Source organism: Rhopalosiphum padi, chromosome 2 (genome assembly GCF_020882245.1).
Source record: "Rhopalosiphum padi isolate XX-2018 chromosome 2, ASM2088224v1, whole genome shotgun sequence".
Lineage (NCBI taxonomy): Eukaryota > Metazoa > Arthropoda > Insecta > Hemiptera > Aphididae > Rhopalosiphum > Rhopalosiphum padi.
Window position 1 is genome coordinate 79,484,603 of NC_083598.1, and position 19,253 is coordinate 79,503,855.

General features: G+C 25.5%; 1 protein-coding gene across 3 annotated transcripts in view; it reads left to right on the forward strand.

Moving 5' to 3' along the window:
• Nucleotides 1-19,253, forward strand: part of LOC132921118 (uncharacterized) — a 111,998-nt gene that overhangs the window by 26,702 nt on the left and 66,043 nt on the right. For all 3 annotated transcript variants that reach the window (XM_060983964.1, XM_060983967.1, XM_060983963.1), the window contains exon 2: nt 5,420-5,604. The gene's annotated coding sequence lies outside the window, so the exon portion shown is untranslated. The remainder of the gene's footprint in view (nt 1-5,419; nt 5,605-19,253) is intronic.

Here is a 19,253-nt window from a genome sequence, read left to right on the forward strand (position 1 = left end):
ACAGAACCTGTTAAAGTTTACTAAAATAATAATTAATAGTTTTAATTTAAAATACTAGACTAAAAGTTAGATAACGGTACTTTTTAACCTTCAAATTTCTTTTTTTTTTATCATTTTTGAGACTGAAACCATTAATCAACTGTTATTATTATTATCATTTTTACATACCTAGTTTTAAAAGTCATGTTCGATTAAAATGTATGTTCGTTATTCAGTGAAATAATTTGTTATTTGGCGTAGTGTAATATATACATACATTGTATATTAAATGGAATGTACCTCCATCACGACACTGTGACAGGCAATAGCGATAGCCGACGCCCGACAATTACTTATAGCGTTATTCGTGACGACCGACGTTCAATCGCGTTTGATTAGTCATTACTATCTCCCATTTTAGTTATTTATAATACAACCATTGGTACGTAGTATGAATATATTATAAGTATTGAATTTGACCAAATAAAAAAATAAAAACCTAACAAATGTATAAATTGGTGAGTCGCCAGTATTTTTTAGCGGAAATTAATGTATTTACTATATTAATATTAATATAACCAATTAGGCTACAGGGTATAATATAATATAAGAACCCAATATCAATCCTAAGTCGATACTAACAATACTCTTCAACGTATAAATTTATAATAGTTACAACGAACTGCCAAAATGTCCGACACGATTGACGTTGATTTGTTTATATTATATTATTATAATAAAACCATTATCAAGACAATGAAAACGACATAAGCAAGACGCATTAAAGATAAAACGCGAACCTTAAAACGTTTTAAGTCTATCTTAATTCTCGATCGTAATAATAATTCCATGCTTTTCAATAATATTATTGTAGACCATTTTCGTGGAATTCGTATTCAAATAATATGCAAACCAAAAGGAATAACTGAATAAATTTATCATTTATGACTATATAATATAGTGAACTTATCGGTTTTGTGTACACGCACGATATCATATTATAAAACGTCACAATCCGTGAAAATCAGAACCACGACAGGCTAATAAAACATTTTTTTCGACTATTTTATTTATTAAATCTACAATAATTTCAATCGAAAATAAAACGAGCACACGCGCCACTACGATTTCACTTCGACTAATAAATTAGCAATACATCGCTAATGACTTATATTTATTCATCGTCGCGATTGTATAAACTATTGGTGCAAATATTCAATTTGAAAAAAAAAAACAGGGTTGTTTGTTGTGTATACCGACAAAATCATACAATTTTCCAAATAATTGTCACAATACGTGTTTGCGCTTGTTATATAATACGCACATATAAGTCTTTCGTTTCGTCACGTGTTTGGATTTTCTTCACAAGCACCACGTGATGTTATATGTATACTTATATATATATATTATATTATTATGTATACATGTATACAAATTTAAACCTACGCGAAACGCACGGCTTACGACCGTATACGACGCACTTGTTATTTCGGTTTTTGTTTTATCAAGGACATCCCATTAGGATTGAAAAGTTACTCTTGCGCCATTCAAACCGCCACAGAGTCATTTTCAAGTCTTTCACCCTTCCGTTTTTTTTTTTTTTATTTCCACATCGTGTACCTTTACATTCGTAGTGTTCTCGCCATTGTATTATTTATCGTTACTATTACTATTATTATTACTATTGTCATCATCAGCATTATTATACACCGGGTGTACGTCGTACGTCGTCGTCTACACCGGCGTGATATATAAAACCGTACATTGTAGTACACTTTATAATTTATTTATACTGAGTGATTCATTTATCGTACAACACTCATTATTTCAAAATATTTAACTTTTTGAAAAAAAATATTTACATAATTTCCATCCGGAATAAGTAGTAGACCAACATTTTGCGAGGTACCTATCTCCCCACTCCGCTATCACCTATCTGCTCAGCTAAACTTTAAATACTTATATAACTCATAAACTACTAGTCCTAGTTTCGATTTGTATGAATGTAAATACTCCGAACAGTATTATTTTTCAGAGTATATTATATGAAATAAAAAATGTATGTTTTCTTTCAAGAAATTAAAAGATTTAAGAAATTACAATGATAAAAAGTATATTTTTTTTAAAACATGTTGTTTTTTTTCGACTGGAAATATTATGTAAACAAATATTTTGAAAAACAATAGATTTTTAAATAATGAGTGTAGTTCGATAAAAGAATCGCCCTGTATATTATATTATAATATTGTATGAAAGTAATTAAAATGTTAATTTCTCTCGTGCAATAATTTGTGTACAAGACATACACGTGCATAACGACTTCAGACGTTCGTATTGTTATTATTATTATTGTAAACATCGTCACTGAGTAAATGAAAACGTGGAACGTAGTGTTGAAAATTATATTGCGTACTTGCAACTTATACGAACATGATGGGACGGACATTATGAGTTCCTAAGTACACAAACTTGTGTCAAAAACGTTTACCTACGAAATTATATTTTGCGGCTCAGAATTCGACGAGCGTGTAATCTTAGATAGCATGATAAAAAAAAATAAAGTGTACAAATAATAAATAGTTAAAGTAAAAAAAAATATTTCGGTAAAAGACGAAAAACACCGATTGATGCTTTTGTTAATGCTATACCGTTATCGAATGCACCTAAACGTAGGTGGTACACATCATCAACCATCAAACATCGGATTATTATAATATTATATTAATATAATTGCATCATATTTAATATGATTAGATGATCGTTATTGTTGCGAAATATTAAAAAAAAAAATAATATACAAATTAAATTTTAATAAATATATTTTTTTAAATATAAAAAAAAGAACATTTACACGATACGGAAAATGTAGGTAAACGAGTAGTAATTTCTGAGTTGTTTTTATTATACATAGGTTTGAGACTTAGAAGTACCTATTTACAGAGTTATATAAATAGATATAACCGGCGATAAACGTATATTATAAGGGTATTTTGTTTCTATAATAATCAAAGCTTTTCCAGTACCTATAGTTTTTATTATTGTATCATCCCGTTGCGAGGAACTACGGCGTCGTCGTAGGAACTTAACAGTGTGCTGTATTGGCAATGGTACAAAAGTGGCGTAGTAAATAGTATCCGAAGAGGTGTGTTCTTTCTCTTTTTTTCGTATTGAAAAATATTTTAAAAATTGTTTATCGTCGGGGCGGTATAAATAATACAAGTATTTTTAGTCACGTATTATACGCGATAAGGGTATATTATAATCGATATTTTGAATTTTTCCTTATTCTCTTTAGTCGGAGAGAATCTATAAAAATCTGCGTAGTATTTATTATACAATGGCACCATATATTTGTATTAATATCATATTCTTTATTTCCCATACGATTTTTATTATATTTCTCCGTCTGTTCTATTGAATCTTATATGTACCTTTATCCAACGTTACGCATGTGCTTTCATTGTTAGCAGATTTCACGTGTCCATAAAACGATTATGAATATATAATATATTATACACCATTTTACTCGACGCTATTATAATATGTATTTATACATAAATCCCTAAATATTGGTTCCATCGTGTGTGTACACACCAGTGGACACGTATACATGCACGTATCCACTGCAGGCATTGGTATGATATTACATTAATAATTTCAATCGATCAAGATTTGAATTTGGACGGAGAAGAGATTTTGGATAATAAACCCAGAACCTACTTTTTCCAAATGTTTGTCAGTTACAGCTACACTAGAGAGACGAAAAAAAATATAAGATTAATCTCCTCCCCCTTAAGTTCGTTTTTAATAATTTAATACAGATTTAAAACTGCAGAACTTATTATTTTTGATTTAAAATATTTTTAAAAATTTTAAACAAAAATATTTTTAAGGTATTCTTTGTTTCGCAAATTAATAATATTTGCTAGTAATATACAATTAATAACCTTAATATAACCTTAATAACCTTAATTAATTTTTATACAAAAAATACAATTATTTGGAAAAAAATAACTGGTGTATAAATCCTAAATACATATTTTTATTTTTATTTCAGTATTTAAATGTAATTTTATCTTATAAAATGAATATAATATTTAGTTAAATATTTATTCACACTGTAAAAACAAAACTAAAGAATCATTTTAGACATTTTAGTTTATTATTTTCATCGGTTGACATCAACGGAAGTATACGAGTAGCAATAGTTAGAAATAATGTGATTGTGATAGGTAAATAGGTAAATATATCTGGTGATAAAATAATATTGTGTATAAACTATTAGTTAATTCAATGGTTTCAATAGTATTTATTGCAGTCCTACAATAATAAATAATATTAACCGCATTAGTTGGATATTGTATTGAACTAGTTTACTAACGTAACGGTCAAGCCCATATGGGAATATCATATTAAACGTGTCTATCTGATTGTAAATTATTTCCTAAACCACAATATAATTATTATGTTTTAGTAAAATAGTACCCAAATAACAAAACACGTTACTAATTATTATTATTAATTGATATTAATCAATTAATAAGTAATATAATATTATTATGTATTATAATACTGTATACACATACATTTAGTATACATAAGTGTATTAGTATATGTACACATTGTATATTCATTTTGAGTAAAAACAATAGTTTTTTTTTTTTATACAAATACCTGTATAATTAATTTGTGAATTTGTGATGGAGTTATAACTTAATATAGTGCACATACCATGTGTTTTATTTCGAAATGTAACCGAATCTATAGTATTGAGCATTATCTTGATAAAACAATGAATAACTAATCATCTTTTATATATTAATTTAAATGCAGCTAATATGTATTAACATTATTTTAACTATAAACATATTATTTTTCGAATAAACTAGAAAAAATAAAGTTGTTACAATGAATTCTTTACCTAATTTAATATATTATAATAATTAAAAAAATAACCAACTAGTTAAGTTGAATAATTAAATCGTTGATACCTATCTTTGTATATTTCAACTTTATGATTTTTGAGTATATGTATAATACACGATTATTTAACAATCATAGAATGGTTTTTATTAATAAAAATAAAGCTAATCATAGGCTAACTAACATTTTTTTTTTTTAAATATAAATAGTTCAAAAAAGTTTAGGCAACTAATTTTAATTAGCTACTTATATCTAATTATTATATATTATCAATATCATTCATATATTTTTTTAGATAATAGATTAATTTTTATTTATGTTTGAGTTTTATAATATATTGAAAAAATAAATGCTGCAATGCTATTATATACAACTATGAATTTATAGTGGCCTAATTACGTATACCCAATAACGTACATTGATTAAATTGTACATTTTTAGAAAAACATTTGATTTTAAAATATTTTTAATATAAATATGTTTACGTATATTTATTTATCTGAATTTATTTTCGCAGTACAAATGGTGTTTCAAGTAAATTAAGTTTTCAACCTCGCACTTCACAGTTCACACTATATATGCGGTGTATTGTGTTTACCATCAAGTAACATATTATTCTTAAATTACTGGAAACTCTGTTACAATTCAATATTGATCAATGTCAGTGCAGTTTTCAGATAGACTATTGTTCAACTACGAATTGTGAGTAAAATTATTTTATATACATAGAATGAGTAATATTATCTTTGCAACTAATATAATATATTATTATATTATAATACGAGTTACACCCTATAATAATGTTAATAAATATTGTTATTTATAGGTAGTTGATTAAATAATTATAAAAGCTTATAGTTTTTATTATAAAACAAAAATAATTTATACTTTATTTTAAATGTTAGTAGTCATATTTATTGGCAAATTTATATGTTTAGGGTACATATAAAAAGGCCAATTAAATTAAATGTAATTGTTGAAAGTACCTTTGGGTTTAATTACTATTTTTTAAACACGTAGTTAAATACGATTAATACAAGTTTTAACTCACGTAGAATGTAAAATTCACAAAACACGTTCAATTAGTTAAGGTTGTAGTTGGCATGTTTTAAAAATTAACACGGGCAAAGGACATTATGTCTACTTGAAAAAATTCATATTGACTTATTATTAACCATTTGAAACAATTATTTATTGTTTTTTTTTTTTTTATATAAAATTGTATGATATTAAAGTAGGTATCATTAGGTTCCGTATTTTTATTTTTATAAATAGATAATAGATACATTATAATTATCAAAAAAATATAGTATTAGGTATAACTCATTATTTAGTTAAAATAGAATACAATAGCTTCAAATTATTTTATTAAAATTTATTATACATACAAGAATTCATCTAGTAATTCATTTATTGATATATTATATGACTGTATACGAATAATACGGAGCAACAATATTGTGGAATTATTATACTTATTATTTATGCATCGCATGACTATTTTAACAAAGATTTACTCGTATAAATTCCCAAACCTCTAAAATATACACAACACATATACTATTATTATAGAATTAATGTTTTAAATAAAGTTCATAAAGGTATATTATGTAATATTGTCGTTGTTCCTACAAAGTCCTGTGAATTATATAGGTACTTGATGTATATATTATCATTACAAACAACTAGCCAGCACATAATATTCAGAAAACAGAAAGTGCATTTTATCATGCCGAAGTTGATATAGAAGCTATTTCAATATTCGTACCTGTTTTTAGTTAGCTATAGAGTATAGGTACATATTTTTTTTTTACAGAATATCTGTTTCATAAGTATAATTTGGACTCATGGCCCACATTCCTCTACTCGTCTTCTCGATAAAATACTATAGTTAATACTCGATGAAAAAGTCACATCAATTTTTCTTTTCAAGGTAAATCCCAGATTTTTGAGGTGAAAATGCACGATACTGGGAATAGTTTTATGGATGGTGACGGTGGATTCAAATATTAGTAGACTATGGACTGCGACAACCATTATAATGAGATACTAATAAATAGGACTAAAGATTGATTTTTTTATGAAGTTATATACAAGAAGTCCATAAATAATTCATTTTTAACACCCTAGTGCTTGTTTTGCTATACTTTAATTTAAGGCACATATTTCGCTCAAATTTGAAATTTGTTAAACATTTACCTAATCATACATATGCAACAATTTTATAGTTGAGACTACTGACAGTGTGATAAATTTTATAGAAGTGCAAAGTATTTACGTACAAATACTATGTTAACAATTTTAACTTTTAATCTTTTTTAAAAATTGTGCAATCAATAATTAATGTCAAATACGTTTTAAGTTTTTTTTTTTTTAATAAACACATACATATCATACGCCTGCATAGAATCATTTCATAGCTGTATAATATGCGTATATGGAATACTTTTAAATCAGTTAGTGACAGTGTTAATTATTTAATGTATTCATACTTCGTACAAACTTTAACTTAAAATAATCTTTTAATTTTGTATAAATAAACTATTTTAAATTAATATTTAGTAGTTACATAATGTTCATTATTATTAACGGGATTTTTTTTCGTAATATTAACACGTTGATTTAAACGTTTCAATTTTATTTAATCGTTCTCGCATATTTTTATGGCATCTCTGGAGATTTTTTAGAGCATAAACGCATACATTTTTTATCGCAAGAAGTCCCTAGTCTTACCGATGAGCGATAAACTGATAACTGACGGAATATGTTTCAGTAATCCGCTCTATATAAAATTATACCATATTGCAGTCGGTTTGATCCAGCTTGCCGTGTTTGCCGCCGTACGCACGGCTATGGATTAATATACCATTATAATTCACAACTTCATTATAAACTAACGGACGATATCCGGTGAGGTTCTAAACCCGAATGGCTAACCATAAAACATAATAGTAATATATTCTATAGTCCTCTGCATATCGTTTAGGAGCGGCTCTTGTGGCGAGCGGATAACAACCATGCTATTTTCCGTTGGTCAGTATCTTATAAGTTATAAACGTTATCATGCGGCTAATTTTCTCAACTCTCGTCTTCAATTCCCGGACAATTTTTCTTTTGCAGTTTTATTCTGTTTTTGGTGATTATTTTTATTATTTCGTTTTGGTCTGCGGTAGCGTATGTAGTGAGTTCAGTGTGCGTGTATTGATCTATAACCTACCGTTTTCACGTCGCCGTTCATAGATGTGTATTATACCGTAAATATATGCAGTGGCGAATAGAGTCTTGATCACATCCGATCTAACAATACGTGGTGACCGTTTACCGAGTATTACGTGCTGGGCGGTGTGTCAAGGTAGGATGCACGAAGTTACAAATGATATTCACTTATTCCCTTTAGTAACAGTAATTTACATTATTATTTACATGTTTTTCGTAGGAATATACGATTTATTACACTTCTACTACCGGTTTTGTAAATTAGAATTTATTATATTTACGTGTCATAATATAGTTAGATTTGGAAAATTCCTAACACACTTTGGATAAAAAAAAAAAACTTAGCAATCACGTAATGCACTGTATGACACTTGTTACTATATAGTTTTCCAAATTACGATTTACGGTTTACTGGCGATAGAAAGGTATAATATTATTTTACACGTGGACTAAGATAAAATATAATTCCATCATATTCCGTGCTGTGGTCTTACAACGAAGAATTATGTATAGTGATCGTAGGTTTTCGGGTATACACAAACGCTTCAAATGATTTTTAAAAACACATATTAGGCGATATAATAATATAGTATAATATTTAAGTTAGGCATTTTAAAAAAACATTGGTATTAATTAATTATAGGGAATTATTTAAACCGATTTATGGATATTATTTATCAGTATGAGTATAACAATATCAGTAGTAATATAATAACATAGTTGAAACTTTCAAAAACGTAATATTATTATATTTATGTATAAAGTAAAACTTTTTATATTGAAGGATTTTATTGAACAGGAGTTAACTTTAGTTGACTTAAATTATATGATTATTGTACGTATACGAATTATTAAAAAAAAAAAAACAAATTTTAAACTTCTTCAAGCATTTAAAAAATGATTTGTCATATTCGATGGCGTGTTGAATTGTTTGCGAATTTTTTTGGCATACAAACCACATTTATTTATTTAACTTTATTGATATGATAGTAATATATGACTGAAAGAACTTGTAACTACCTCAATAACACTAAACTAAGATAATAACATATCGATTACTCGTTAACCATTGTTGCTGGTGTGCCAATGTTATACCTATAAACTATTATTTATTATTATTAAACTTGCTAACGCGACTGCTACCCCATAATTTATTTAATAGAGTACGTTACAATTGTTATAACCTTTAAAAATTGCTATTATATATTATCAATATAACGACCAAAAACTAACCATTTTTTTTTTCGATAGTAAACCGTTCCCTTTTCAATTTTCATTAGTCATTCAGCTAGAATATTTTAATGATTGATTTTTGAATGTAAATTGTTTATTATCTCTATATTTTTAAGAACATACTTGGTAGAATTATTATGATGACGTGTAACCCAACACATCATAATAATTAAGTACGTATCATTATCACTCGTGTCGTAATTTCTCGCATGTTAAAATTTGTCAAAAGCGAACGATAAGAATTTCCATGTATCACAATTCGCTGAAAGTACATCCTTACACTGCATGTTAATATGATATTTGTATTAACTATACACTTTAAATAAACTCGGAATACGTATTATTTCTATCTACAAATTCATCTGATACAAAAATATGTGATATTTACCCAAACGCCGTTTCCATATTATATTATCGTCTGTATAGCATATTAAATAAACTATAATATCGATATGTTACTTAATTTTTAACATAATGTATCATTTGACGATCAACTCCCCTAAATGGTGTTCAAACAATAATGGATACGTTACGTACGTTAACAATTATGAAATAACTAATAATATAATAATAATTTATTATTGGAACACTGAGCAAATTATAATTTATATCGTTTAATGTTCGTTCTCGATATTATTGCAGACGTACTACGGCATGCGCTAAAAACAAACAATTATTTACTATATATAATATTATATAACTCAATAAAAATATGCATACGCGCGTCTTCGTATGGTGAAATGGAAATAATAGTGCATGAAAGAATCTCGCAAAAAAAGAAAAAATGCGCCTAACTCGGGATTAAAAAAAAAAAGTTTTTTTTGAAATTATTAAAACGATTACCCTCAATGTCCCGAGTCCCGACATACAATATTAAAAGTTTTATATAGGACATTAAACCCATGCCATCCAAGTATTAAAATTTAAAAGAGTCTGTCTGCAAAGCTCTTAAAAAACTTATATATGCGTATATATGCTATAATATACAATATACAATGTGCTCACACGCGACACGCGTCTGAATAATCACGAAATCGCATCTCAAGACAGACATTTTATTTGCATGCATATTTACGTATAATATGTATATTATAATATTATTATACATGAAATATACATATATGATGTAATCGCATTTGATTTACATTCACGTCAAAGGAATGTATTGTACCGACTTATAATGTATTATGTATAGGTACTATAATGTATAGTTAGTTAATTTAAAGAGTTGTATAACATTAAATAAGTGAAATAGTGCGATTTTAAACAAAACTAATTAAACTATTAACAAAGTACATATTAGTCAATTCGATGTCAACTGCGTAATTTTTACGTAGGTACATCTGAGTCGTTGCAGACTTTTTTTTTGTTGGGGATTAACATGTCCTCATACTGTAGTTATATAAGCTTTGTAGTTTATATCGTGCATGAGCTCTGTTTTCCGTCTATGTAGAATCGTTTTTTTAACGGATGCATTATTCTTTTAAAATATTTAAAAAATGCCAAAGTACTGAAATCTAAATTAATAATTAGTTTTTTTTCAAATAACAGATGCAAAAACCATAGTTTTTATGTTGCATTGCAACAGTTGCAAGATATACATTTCATACAAATTAAAAAATAAAATATTGTAAAATGTAGTATAGCGTGTTTTTAATTATTACATTAAAAAAATATAATATATAGGCATAGGTATATATTTAATTTGTCAAAAATTGTATTTTTTTAAATAGGTATTCACATTTTACTTTATTTGTATTTTCTAAAATACTAAAAAAATAATTTTTAACTGACATCCTCCTCCATCCCAAAGTAAAAATTAAATCCAACTAATTACCTTCAAAGTTGACAATTGAAGCTTTTTTTCTAAATTAAAAAGTAGGTACCTCCGATATATAAAAAAAAAGTCAATAAATAATCATCATTGTAAGACCAACAAATACATTTCGATCAGAATATGAAATATGAGTCAATATATATATATATATATATATATAAAAAACTATATATATGAATATTCTGAATATTTCTACTAATAGCTAAAATATATACGGTTGATAGTCTGGTTGACTGTATTTACCGATCGTGGTGGTAGTTGAAGCAGATCGACCTCGTCGTACAAATTGAGTCTGACGTTACTCTAAAAGTCATTCGATTTGATCAGAATACAATTTCATTCGATAATAATACGCATAAAAAGTGTGTATTTTTTGCAGTCGAGTTTTCCAACTTTGAATAACATTTTATACGATGTAATAAATTGTATTCTCTTTATAATTTATTACAAAACTGTTAGACCCTTTTTTTTGTCAATCATGGTAGGACTTGGAGTTACGACAATTTAATAGCAACAAAGGTAAGAAAATTAAATTATTTTAGTTGACACTTTATTTTCGTAAAAATCAACAAAATCATTTTCATTATAATACGATTTTATGTAATGCCGGACAACCGAATAATTATGCGTAGATAGATTTTGTTATTAATTGATCACTGCACTCTTATATATTGGTCAACGCGTGTAGGGCCGCCATTTTGTAATTATTCGAATATTTCGTGTAGTTTCTGTAACGTACCGTAAATATAAAAATATAATACATCGATATAATGACATTCAGTGGGATATTTTCAACGGAAAACAATATTATACATCATAACATATTATTGCGTTGCGGTTACGTTTTCTCGAGTGTGAGACAACTTTTCTACGATCGCTTTGCTCCGGCTAACGATATTATGAAGCATATATAGGTACTGTGTATAATGTATCACCACGTCTATATCAAAAGTTTGAAAGCGCATACATTCTTCTGTTTTCGATAAAAGTATAAACACATTAGCCGTACGGCGGTTTCGGGGTTTCGGAAGAGTCTGTGTATAAAATATATTTCGCCATGCTGTAATAATTGTAGTTTGATCGAATAACCGTCGAGCTTGAGGTCCATATTTGTTTTTGTTTGAAATGGTCTGCCCATACATTATAGAAAATCGTAAACATATACATATTATATACTCGTATATAATATTATATGTATTACAATATACCTATATAAACAACACGAGTGTTGAATTATACGTGTAGTTGTAGTCATGCACCTTCGTTTTGATGCAAAACACATTCATATAATTAACGCGAAAATTGTTATAATTGTAATCGGATATGAGTATAATTTACTCGTAGGTGGTTGAGTCGTAATTTGAAAAGGTTATCATTAAAAATTAAATTATTTAATGCATAGTAATTGTACATTATTATTCATTGACTATAATTTGATTACTATAGTCAAAAGTTTTATCAGTTTTTATTTATAGATTTTGAGTAATGTGAACGATTCAGATATTATAATACTTTTGATCAATCTTTATTAATCTTAATATTTTAAAAAAAGTAAGATTTCTATTAGTACATGATAGTAACTAAGATCATATGTATATCAATGAGTTAAATATTACACCATTTTACTTATTTAGTATTTATTTACCAATTATTAATCAATATTAGTTTTTTTAAAGGGTACTGGTTGTTTAAGTTTTATATTATAAGTATCTACTCTTAACGAAGTACGTATAATTGGAACAAACTTTATTTTTTATCACTCGGTTACTTTCTGTTTATTCTTGGTTTTCAATAAATTATCATGGTTATTAATTAATAAAAAAGTTAGGATTATTAATTAGTTAGATACTTAGGTTACTTATTTATAAGAATATAAATTAAATAATGGAGTACTAAAATTCTACAAATATATAAATAGAAACTATTTTATTTTAAAAGTCAATGTTTAAATAAAATTTATAAGGCGTATTATAATAGTATATTTGATAATAATAATATGTATACAGTTTATTGCAGTAATTTTCATAATCATGTAATTAATTTAAACAAAAGTAATTTACATTTGTATTTTCTATAGTTCTCATTGCATCTCTATAATAGACAAATACATATAATATTATGCATATAGGATTTCATATAAATGACAAAAATAATAATAAAAAATACAATCATATTGCTTGACTACATTCAAAAGTAATTTTCTGTGACATGGGACGTATACAAAACTACAAAAAATATTATTTTATTATACACATAAATCATAAGACAAATAAAATTACATACGTATGTTAAGCGATCGATCAAAAGACACTATAACAAATGAGACGGTTTTGTGTAAGAAAATAATACTTTTGGAGAAGGAATAAAATTTGTATTGTAGATTTTAATTCAAAATAAATGAATTATATGAATAAGGTAATATAATTTACACTACGCGTCTACACGACTGAATAAATATTATATTGTCAAAAATACGTTTTTAGAATTTTAATCCCTTTTATTATACTAAATGTGTAATATAATATACAATCAAACATTTTCTTTTTCTTTGAATAAACATCTTAATAAGTACAAAGTACACGTATTAAACGTCAAATATATTTTGAATCCGTACTATAGGACAATTTATTTTTTTCCATATCAATCAAAGGATAATATCTGATCGGTATAATATACTTAATATTCTTATAATATTAATATCTTGTAAAACACGATCGTAAATTATATATAATTTTATATAATTGTTTTAATCAAGCTACTTATTACATTTTGTACATAATATAATATTTACTTTTGAAATTATATTTTATATTATTTAGAGGGATCGGATATTAAAGTGGAAAAACATTAATTAAGGACACACTAATTAATCCTATTAAAACTTACAAGTCTGTTGATTATTTGTTAATTACTCATGCAGATGTAAAAAAAAAAAAAAACAATTTGTTCTTAATAAATTAATATCTATTGTGTCGTTATTCTATAAAATATGTTTTTTTCAATCGATGTTATTTTTCAGTAATAATGCTTTATTGTATAAAGAATATATGTTTTCCTTCTTTTATAAAAACAGTCATTCAAATGTTTCATATGTGCCTTTTATTGATTTAAAATTGTACATAGTTTTTATATTAAACATGCAATTTATTTTTAAGTCTAAGTTGTTTTTGGAGTATAACAAAGAAAGTAGTACAGAAGTCATGCAGTTACATTTAAAGTTAATCCATTTTGAAAAAAAAATGTATATTTATTTTGTTTGAATTGAAAATAATTATGTATATTATAGTACTTCATTTATTTTACAATTTAGATTTTTCTATTTAATATGATATAGAACGGGCTTGAATTTTTATTTCATATAATAATAATACTAGATAACATATGTAGTAATATAATATTATATATTATATCATATGAAATAATATATTAAATTTATATACATAATATGTACTTATTCGAACGTACAGGATATCATGAATAGAATATGAGTATAGGAATAGTATATATTATGGTGTATTTATATAATATCTGTGCATTATAATATCAAACGTAATAACTATCATAGGCTAGGATGGTCGTACGAGAGAAAATATGTGGATTCTTATATTATAGACATTGTAGCAGTGACTCTAAATGAACGGGGCACATGCTCACTAGCACACTGCAGCTGTTTGCAGTGCCCGATATACTATATTTGATATGGTATACTGGACGTGACTTAAATACAAATTAAATTCATTTATTTGTTTAAGAAAAAAAATTTTTAGCTATGTTGTAACTTACAGTTGTATGTAAATATACAACGAAAAGACGTGTACTTACTAAAAAAAAAAACATTTTTTTTTCCTTTTTATAAAATCAATGAGATATTTTATTTACACTCGATATTATGTATTAATGTGTACAAATAAAGTACTGTTTATACATAATAACGCTATTTTTTTTTATTATTCATACTGCACATGCCTATAAAATCCGTATTTTATAACGTGTAATTCTTACTCGATAAATCAACTTAATCTTCATATTATAAATAATTATACTTACCAAACAGAACTGTTTGAGTAAGTATTTGAATTAATTTTTTTCATTTAAATCAATGGTAAATGTAATGCCAAACAATATTATATATAACATAGTTTTGACATAGTTTATTTAATTATGTAATGCGATTTTATAATTCTGTTACAGTTACAACTGGCATTTACAATATTATTAAATTGATTAATTTTTTTCTGGAGTTCTGTTTATAACTGATTTATACTACAATAGGTATCTAGACTATTCTCGGTCAAAACAATTAACTTATTATTTTTTTTTATTGATCATACAACACATTTATAATTCTAAATGATATTTTCTATTTTCTATATGTAATTAAAATTAAATGGAATATGTTATATTGAGACGTGGATCTAGAAATCTGAAATGGATGGCTACATTTTAATTTTGATTATAATTTTATTGTCTAATAGATTACACATTTAATTACAGATAATGTTCAATAACAATTATATCTGTTACATAAAATTTAAATGTTATACACTGAGTTACACTAAACACCTAATATACAACAGGATGATTTTCACAGATTTTACATATTAATATTATTAATTTTAAATATAATGATTAAAAATTTGTATTTTAAATTATGCAATGCAGTGTCAAGGACAAAAGGAAACGGTCGTTTAATTTCAACAACAATAAAAGCTGTCAAGTTTAAACTGAAAAAAATTCAATAGTCGCATTCTTAAAGTGGTGTAGTAGTAGTGACCGAAAACTGATTTTGTTAAGCTCTCGCTGTAAGAAAACCATTTAAACTTTAACACACAATATTATAGAAGGTATAGTACTACGCGATAGTATCTTTTAATAGTTTTACTAAATAACTGTTATATTTTTTTTTTATGTACGCAGACACTTTCTGCATTTAGAAAACTTCATCGATTAATATATATATATATATATGTATGTTATACAGTGTGGAGTACCTAAATGTATTTAATTAAAAATATTCAAACATTTTTTTTACATTACGTATAATACTTTAAAAAAAAATACTTGGATACGTATTTGAAATATTTCCACAAAGAATGTATTTTTAAAATATCAAATACTTTTTTTATCATTTTATAATTTTATACAATAATATATTCGTGATAAGAAGTACCACCATAAATTTCAGTTGGGTGACTTTCTATTGAAATGGGGTTTTCGGCGAATAAGAGGAAATATCAAATTACATAATATTTTCAGACAAATTTCAAAATTTCAAACTTTTTGGTATGCGCATGCACAATGCTACTATTTTTAACGGTAATAACATTTTTTACAGATTTGGGTAGACCATATTTAAAAACAATTTTTGTATAACAAGTTTTTTTCTAATTAAAAAATTGACGAATGAAGTTTAACGTTGAAATTTAATTTTTATGAAAAATTTGTGCTGACGAAATTCAATATATACACAAAAATCAAAACAATATCTCCAATATTATTAAATAATGGTTTGTAGATAGATATAAGACCTAAATAAACACTTATTGTTTTTGTAAGTTATCCTCATTTTCACCAATCATAATTTTGAGATAAGATAAATAAATGTTTAAATTAAACAATATAAAAAAATTTAACACTATAAAATTTAAAATTAAGATTTGTTTATTCACAATGATTAGTTCTAATTAATAGTTTTAAATATTTGCTTTATGTTCCAAATATGATTCAAAACTTTAAAATTCTATTGATATGTCAGCTTTTATATTTTGATCTCCTCTTAAATTATGAAAACAAATAAGTGTTTATTTATGTTTCATCTATCTATAGTTATTTAATAATATTAGATATTATATTATTGCACAGAACAAACAGAATGGTGATATTATTTCGATTTTCGAGTACATATTGAACATAGTTAAAATTTCGTCAGAACAGATTATTCGTAAACATTAAATGTTGACGTTAAATTTAATTTTCAGGTTTTGTAATTAGAAAAAACGTTTTAGACAAAAATGGTTTTAAATTAAAATACTCCAACGGACTCTATTTAAAACCTTTTTTTCAGTACAAGGTCATCGAACTGAAATATACCGTATGTCCGCAGAAACAGTATACACTTTATCACTCATCACTCGGTACCTAAATATTTTCAATTCTGTTTATGGGACGTCAAACTATACTAATGTATCACAAATTATACATTTATTATTAAAGTTACAAATTATTTACTATACATTAATTATTATTATTTATATTAATATTATTTTATTTTATTATAACATATTCTGAAATTACATAATTTACTATAAAAACATGTATTTTTAAAAAATACAATTTTTAAAATACAAATTTTAAATTTCTATTTTTTTTTTAACTATACTATCTATTTTTATTTACAACATAATTTAAAAATATTATATTAAATTATATTATCAATTTATAAATAGTAAATAATTTATTATTTTAGTAATAAATGTATAATTTATGATCCATTAGTATAGTTTAACGTCCGTTAATATCATATGGTGTGTTTAGATTTAGAACAACAAATACGTGCAATTAAAAAAACAAAAACAAATTCAATACATTTTTTTACATTATACCTATAAATAGCTCTAATTTCGATAATTTTTGGTTTAGAATACAAGTTGATAGATTAAAATTACTTAAAAAAATTGTTTCATTTTAAAATTATATTTAAAATAGGGATCACCGTTAAAAAAAATGAAGTTGTGTTGCGCATGTATAAAACAAATGACTTAAGGAAATTATTGTAAGTTACAGGATCCATTAGTCTAGTTTAATATCTAGCAAACAGAATTAAAAAATATTTATAAAGTAATGATTGATAAAGTTTATCTTGTTTCCGTGGACATACGATATACATATAGTGGTACTTATTAGCGTAACACTTCGTATATGTTTTATTATTTTCAATATAATTTTTTTTCTTGATTACACATTTTATAATTTAATTAAAAATCTCTTTATAGAAATAAACATTTCTGAATTCTCAATATGCTCTTTCTCCCGATAAAAATATTTGTTTATATGTGTGAATAATACTTAAGCAGACTTTAAAATAAAGAAAATATGTATACAACATACATGTACAGAATTTATTTATATTTACTCAAAACTATGGGCTAACATATCTTCGAGAAAATGAACGTTTAAAAAGATTATACAAGAATACACCATTTGAAATTGATTTTAATAAAATATATTAAGTTATTCAAGCTTATTTTACAATACAAATATTATTTACGAGTAACATAACATAATTAACATTTAATGGTTTTTGTTCATATTGCTTACGGTTAAAATGTCAAATTAAAATGTTCAAAATTAATTAATTTACTTTGTACTATTTGTTTCTTACAAGTTGTAATAGAAGATATTACAATAAAAAAATATTTTGACACTGTATTCTAAGGATAATAATGAAATATGTAGTCATAAACATTCTGGTATAGACAGCACGTTATATTTGTTCTCTTTTGTTTTTGTTCTCGTTGTGTAGATTTATGCTAACATTAAACATAATTTGTATTCGAACAGTATATAGAAACTAAAAATAGGTCTGAGCCACTGTAGCACATTACTAAAATACATATATTCTCATTAAGTATCTAATTAAACATTTACAAAACTCAATTCTGATTTCCACAACGATTTAACATGGCTATACAATATTTATGAATCTCAGCGCAATTGATAGGCATCGAGGATATGGGCAAAGTATTACTTTTCTTCGAATCGTAATAAAATCGAATATATTACAACTCTATGTGTAATAGCGATATTCATCAGATCCATTGGACGGTATTTTTGGTGATACTTTGAAAAACCACCGCTAATAATTAATTAATTAATAAACATCATAATCCTAATAGTATACATACAGATTCAGCGGTGTCAAATATGTTTGATCTGCGAATTGAAATGGATAGGTATATTAGACGTATCTTGCGATCACGTAATGAAATCGAATACTGACGTGAATAGACGATGCTGTGTAAATATATTATGTAATATAATCCTTTTTCAACTAGAACGGGATTGA